Source organism: Maylandia zebra, linkage group LG16, assembly GCF_041146795.1.
Source record: "Maylandia zebra isolate NMK-2024a linkage group LG16, Mzebra_GT3a, whole genome shotgun sequence".
Lineage (NCBI taxonomy): Eukaryota > Metazoa > Chordata > Actinopteri > Cichliformes > Cichlidae > Maylandia > Maylandia zebra.
Window position 1 is genome coordinate 15,619,281 of NC_135182.1, and position 6,679 is coordinate 15,625,959.

Consider the following 6,679-nt stretch of genomic DNA (forward strand, 5'->3'; position numbering starts at 1 on the left):
ATCATCCCCCCTCCCCGCTGGCCCGTTCCTCCACACTGCTCCAGGTGACATCAGTGGCCCCGCCCCCTTTGGCAGGTGCCGCAACAAGGAAAGAGAAAGAAAGAAATAGGACGATACCGAGATAAGCTTAATATACGTTCTATGACACTGGATACTATAGCTCAGGTGAAAAATAGTCCCTCAATCAGAAGTAGGGGAGACCGGGGATAGTTGTAACGTGGGTCAGTTGTAACACTTCCAATTTCTCCAATCAGGGCTAAGTTTCAAATGATGTGACTCATCCTGTGCATGCCCAATTCAGTTCTGCTATCACATGTGAAAAATCAGCACATTTTGTCAAACACAGACAATTTAACATGAAAAAAAGTAATTTGTATGCCAAAAAGTAAGTTTTTCTACTTTATTTCAATTTCTAATAGCATTATCTGCTTTGCAGTTAAACTCATCAAACTTAAATTATGTTATTTGTATGTCTATGGGGATATATTCTGTGTAGGTCTTTAGTGCTAATGTTTTAGTCGTTGGCTGTAATGTTAGCTAGTTCATGACTATAGGAGTCTGGGTCAGTTGTAACAGCAACAGTCTGGGTTAGTTGTAACAATAATGCAGATGTTACAACTTACCACACTATTACTTTAACTTATATTAAACAAGTTGGGGCAACGACATCAGCAGAGAGAGGTTCACTGGTCGCTTTTGTATATGCGGGTAATGCCATTGGCAACACAATTCCTCCACTGTTTGCGTTCCCACACCACACATACATTATGCAGACCACTGTGTCAGAGATGGACCAGTAGGAAATACTGGTAGTGGAAATAAATCAGGATGGGTGCAAGAAACAGATTTCCTCATCTTTCTGAAGCACTTTGCAAACCACACCAAGGTATGATAAAAAGTAATGGAATTGCGATGCTGGTGAACAACTACATTTTTTCAGCTTCATTGTTATGTTCAAAATTGGTGCAAGAGTTGTAGGTTATAATGCCCACTGAGCCAATGAGGCCAAACTCAAGGAAGACCAACCAAAATGAATGAAATATTCAGTTGCAGAAATTTCCATTGTGGTATCGCAAGAAATAAGTGGTTATATAAATATATGAGTATACATAATAGTTATTATTCATAGATACCTACATCCTAAGTTCCTGTTATTCTTCTGAAAGAAACAGAATGAGTGTGTTACAATGGTAATGCCAATGGTAATGCCAGGAGAGGCAGTATTAGTTCTGTGTTACATTAATGTGTAAGGAAGTGGAAGAAGTGTGTGTCCTGTAGGAGGCAGTAGAAAATGGATGCTCATGTTCTGTACATGCCCTGAAAGAAAGGTTCAGTAAACCAGTGCAACGATACTCCGGTGTAAGGCTCAATTATTGTATTTTTATTTTTTGAAGATGCAACATCCATAATTTGCCTTTTTGGGGGGGTTGGAATATGTTCAAAAGCTAGATTTCTGCATTCTGTCACACACACACATAGCTACATAAATGGCTCTAAGTGCATTCATGTGTTGAATAAACAAAGATTACATGTTAATGTTTTGTTAGTACCCTTATTTCATTGTGTTACATTTTACCCCAGGATATGTTACAACTAACCCAGACTGGGTTAATTGTAACATTTCACTCTTTGTGTTTGAGGCCATACCAGGCAATGGGTAATTGTGCTGCAGAGAAAATAGCTGCACTATTTAATAGCAGAGACATGTAAATACTTTGCATTACATTTTGAATCCACTACCTTAAAAGAGCTTCAATTTACAGACAGAAATGTCAAAAATGTTACAACTATCCCCGGTCTCCCCTACTTGACTCCCTGGTATAACTCTCAAACACATAGCTTAAAGCAGATAACTCATAGACAACTGGAGAGGAAGAGCTGGAGAGGAAATGGGCAAATTTAGAGCAAATATAGAAGATCATCCTTTAGCCTAGAGAATCAGTTTGCTGCTTTATAAGAAAGAACTCCGTAAAGCTAGAAAAATCTTACTATTCATCATTAATTGAAGAAAATAAGAACAACCCTAGGTTTCTCTTCAGCACTGTAGCCAGGCTGACAAAAAGTCAGAGCACTGTTGAGCCAACTCTTTAATGTTAACTAGTAATGACTTCATTAACTTCTTCACAAATAAAATTTTAACCATTAGAGAAAAAATTACCCATAATCATCTCACAGATGTAATATTATCTGCAGCTACTGTCAGCACCACTGACATTCATTTAGAGTCTTTTTCTCCAAATGATCTTTCTGAGTTAATTTCAGTAATTACTTCCTCCAAACTATCAACATGTCTTTTAGACACCATTCCTACAAGACTGCTCAAAGAAGTCCTGCCATTAATTAATGCTTCAAGCTATCTCTAATAATCAGCTACATACCAAGGGCTTTCAAGCTGGCTGTAGTTAAACCGTTGCTTAAAAGGCCATGTCTTGACCCAGTGGTCAATCTTCATTTGTTTCATATCAAAAATTCTTGAAAGAGTAGCTGTCAAAGATCTCATAGATCATCTGCAGAGGAATGGCTTATTTGAAGAGTTTCAGTCAAGTTTCAGAGCCCATCACAGCACAGAAACAGCTTTAGTGAAGGTTACAAATGATCTTCTTATGGCCTCTGACAGTGGACTCATCTCTGTCCTGCTAGACCTCAGTGCAGCTTTCAATACTGTTGACCATAATATACTATTAGAACGATTAGAGCACGCTGTAAGTATTACAGGTACTGCTCTGCAGTTGTTTGTATCATATCTATCTAACAGACTCCTCTTCACACACTGAGGTTAATTATGGAGTTCCACAGGGTTCAGTGCTAGGACCAATTCTACTTACATTATACATGCTTCCCTTAGGCAGTATCGTCAGAAGGCATAGCATACTGTACATTTTCACTGCTAGGAATGTCTTAAAGACATAAAGACCTGGATGGCCGCTAACTTTTTGCTCCTTAATTCAGATAAAGCTAAGGTTATTGTACTCGGCCCTGAAAATCTTAGAAACATGGTATCTAACCTGATTCTTACTTTGGATGGCATTACCTTGGCATCCAGTAACACTGTGAGTGACCTTGGAGTCATTTTTGACCAGGACATTCAATGCACATATTAAACAAATATGTAGGACTGCTTTTTTCCATTTGCGCAACATCTCTAAAATGAGAAATATCCTGTCTGAGAGTGATGCTGAAAAACTAGTTCATGCATTTATTACTTCTAGGCTGCACTACTGTAATTCATTATTATCACAATGTCCTAAAATCTCTCAAAAAAGCCTTCAGTTTATCCAAAATGCTGCAGCAAGAGTACTGACAGGGACTAGAAAGAGAGAGCATATTTCTCCTATATTGGCTTCCCTTCATTGGCTTCCTGTTAAATCCAGAATTGAATTCAAAATCCTGCTCCTCACACACAGGCCCCATCCTATCTTAATGACCTTATAGTACCATATGACCCCATTAGAGCACTTCACTCTTGCACTGCAGGCTTACTTGTTGTTCCTGGAGTATTTAAAAGTAGAATGGGAAGGACAGCCTTCAGTTTTCAGGCCCCTCTTCTGTGGAACCGGCTTCCAGTTTGCAATCTCTGCATCGAATCATACTTATTAATCTCTGCCTCTCTTCCACAGCATGTCCTTTATCCCACCTTCCTTCTCTAACCCCAACCAGTCGCAGCAGATGGCCCCACCCCTCCCTGAGCCTGGTTCTGCCAGAGGTTTCTTCCTGTTAAAAGGGAGTTTTTCCTTCCCACTGTTGCCAAAATGCTTGCTCATGGGAAGTCATATGATTTTTGGGTGTTTCTCTGTACGTATTATTGTAGGGTACCTACCTTACAATATAAAGCACCTTGAGGCGACTGTTGTTGTGATTTGGTGCTGTATAAATAAAACTGAATTGAATTGAATTGAATTATACTCACCTCAGCTGATCATCCTAATCATTAGGATGCTACTTCATATAATATAATATATAAAGCATCATAAAAAGAAGTTTACATATGCAGTAATGATCACTGATTCATTATTGACTGAGCTGTGGATTATCCTCTGATATTACTAATAATTGGAGTGGGGGATAATTGAGAATATATGATGGTGATAATATCTAAATCACCCAGCACCTAAGAAATGAATGTAAGAGAGAGGAAAAGGAGAAAAGAAAAAAAAATACTAGGATATGTGACTTGCTATAACTATTGGCCCAGTTTACATATTATGGTGGTTATATACTTCCTGTCCACTTTTTTAGTTATACCTGTTGCAAATATCTAATCAGCCGCTCAGCGCATTTAGGTATGTAGGTCAAGACAACCTGCCGAAGTTCAAACTAAGTATCAGAATGCGGGACGTATTTCAGAAACTGTTGATCTACTGGGATTTTCCTGCACAATCTCTAAGGTTTATCAGAGATATAAAATATTGGTGAACAGCAGTTCTCGATGAGAAAATACCCTGTTGATGTCAGAGGTCAGAGGAGAATGGCCAGATTGCTTCATGGTATCCTTATACAATACAATACTTTATTGTATTACATTATACTATAGTTTACACCCTAGATGGAGGCATTCTTTATGTTAAAGTTAAGATCCATGATGGGAGTTTTAAGTCTGTTTTCCCTCACTGTATAAAAGGAAGCTTGGATACTGTGTAAAGTGAGTGAGGGAGAAGCAGGTCAGTTCCATTCCATTTATCATTTATGGCATGCAGCCAGAGTGTAAAGTTCACAGATGAGCCATGTTGTAGAAGCATTTGAGCTCTTTGAATGATGTTTACTTTTCCTTTTGAGGATGTACACCACTGCAGACTTCATGGTAAAAACAGAAGACAAGCGTGCCTGAGGTGGACTCAAGTGCTGAGCTCAGCTCATTCAAGTGTGCTTGAAATTCAGTGAAAAACAAAGCTTCATGAATAAAGAGCTTTAAAAATGTTCCTGGCTTCACTCTGAAGCTCACTACATGCTAATTTTTCAATTCCTTCTTTATCAGTACCTGCTGAGGACATGAAGTACCTTTGTCTTTGTGAGTCTCCAGTGTATACAAAACATTTACACTGTTATTTGCGGCCCGTGTTATATTACATTACCAAATGTTATCCAGTTATGGTTTTGTCTGCACTTTTTTTTCTTTCATTTTGTTCTAACGTAAAGAAATACTCACAGTGAGAATGACAAAAAAATAGAGACAAAACACATCCACAAACAAGCAAAATCATTCTACACAACACAAAATAACTTTACACAAAGGAAAAGGAGCAGAAAGACACACAAACCCTGAAACTGTTTATATTAGTCCAACACATGCCTCATATGAGCACCACTGTGTGTATTTTTATACTGAATGTTGTCAGTGTTTACTCAGCTCTGTATATTTAATAAGCTCTGATAAGAAAAACACAGGCTTCATCCAAGGTACACATGCATTATCAGACTCAATGAGCACTCAAAGATCAAATTCTGTGGTGACAATAGAAATTTACATTATAATAAGTGACACTGCTTACATGATGATATAAAGTGCATTTACTCAAATACAATACTTAATATAAGAGGGTATTTCTACGTTGTGCTACTTTGTACTTTTTATCTTCTTATAATGATGATCCAGTGATACAATGTATTATTATTATAATACAAATAATGACTTTATCTGTCTGTCTGTCTGGAGGTGAAGTGTGATTCTCAAGTGAAAGTGAAAAAATTCTTTCAGCACTATGGAAAACAGCTCATTCAAAACAAATCAGTTTCCAGGCTCTCGTGTAGCACCACTTTACATGTATTAAATCTGAATTTATTAAACACTGGCTGCACATGCCAGACACATGCCTGATTAAATGCTTTAGATTCATTGACTGCAGGTTTAAAACCACATAAATATGCCTGAAAGAGCAATAAAATGCAAATATCAATTAAAATCAGAAAACTGTGACGTGAGTGAAAATATATGTGTAAGAAAACATATCAACTTAATTTTTATATGCGAAGGTTAACAATGAATGAATAATTTAGGGATCAGATATACACATGCTGAGTGATGATACATTAGTGTTGAATGCAATTTTCTGTCAGGCTGGAGTACTTTCTGTTTTGTTGGTGAATTGGCATAATCTCATCTACTTTTTAGAGTAACTAGTACTGTAAAAAAGTCTGGAGCCACCCTCCTTCAAGGAGCATTCTAGTAATTTTTAAGAATAAAAAAGTGACTGGAATCAAGAATAAGCCAATTTTGTCTAAACATAACAGAAAACTAAGCAAAACACATAATTTCTTTCCATTTCTTTAGTTAAATCTATGAAAAATGTCAAACAGACAAATAATTACCAGACCTGAAAAGTATATAAAAGAGATAAACAGCATCTGAAAGTCATACCCTTAAGAAATAGGAAAGACCTGACATGGGAACTGATTTGCAAATCTGGACCTCGAGTCTACTTTTTATTGAAGCCTCAACAGAAACAGTCCCAGTCAAAGGGTGGCTGTCTAGAAGCCACCTTAAAGGAAGGGAAATGGGCTGGGCAACAACTGGACTGAAAATCAGTGGCAACAGGTCTTATGAAGTGATAAATCAAACAATGCTGGTTCAAATCAACTGATAGGTCAGGAGAGAGGTGCAATAGTGAGTTTTTACACCCAGCTGTAAAATACAGATTGAAACTCTGTCATCGTTTGGGCTGGACTGATAACATCTGAAGCGGGT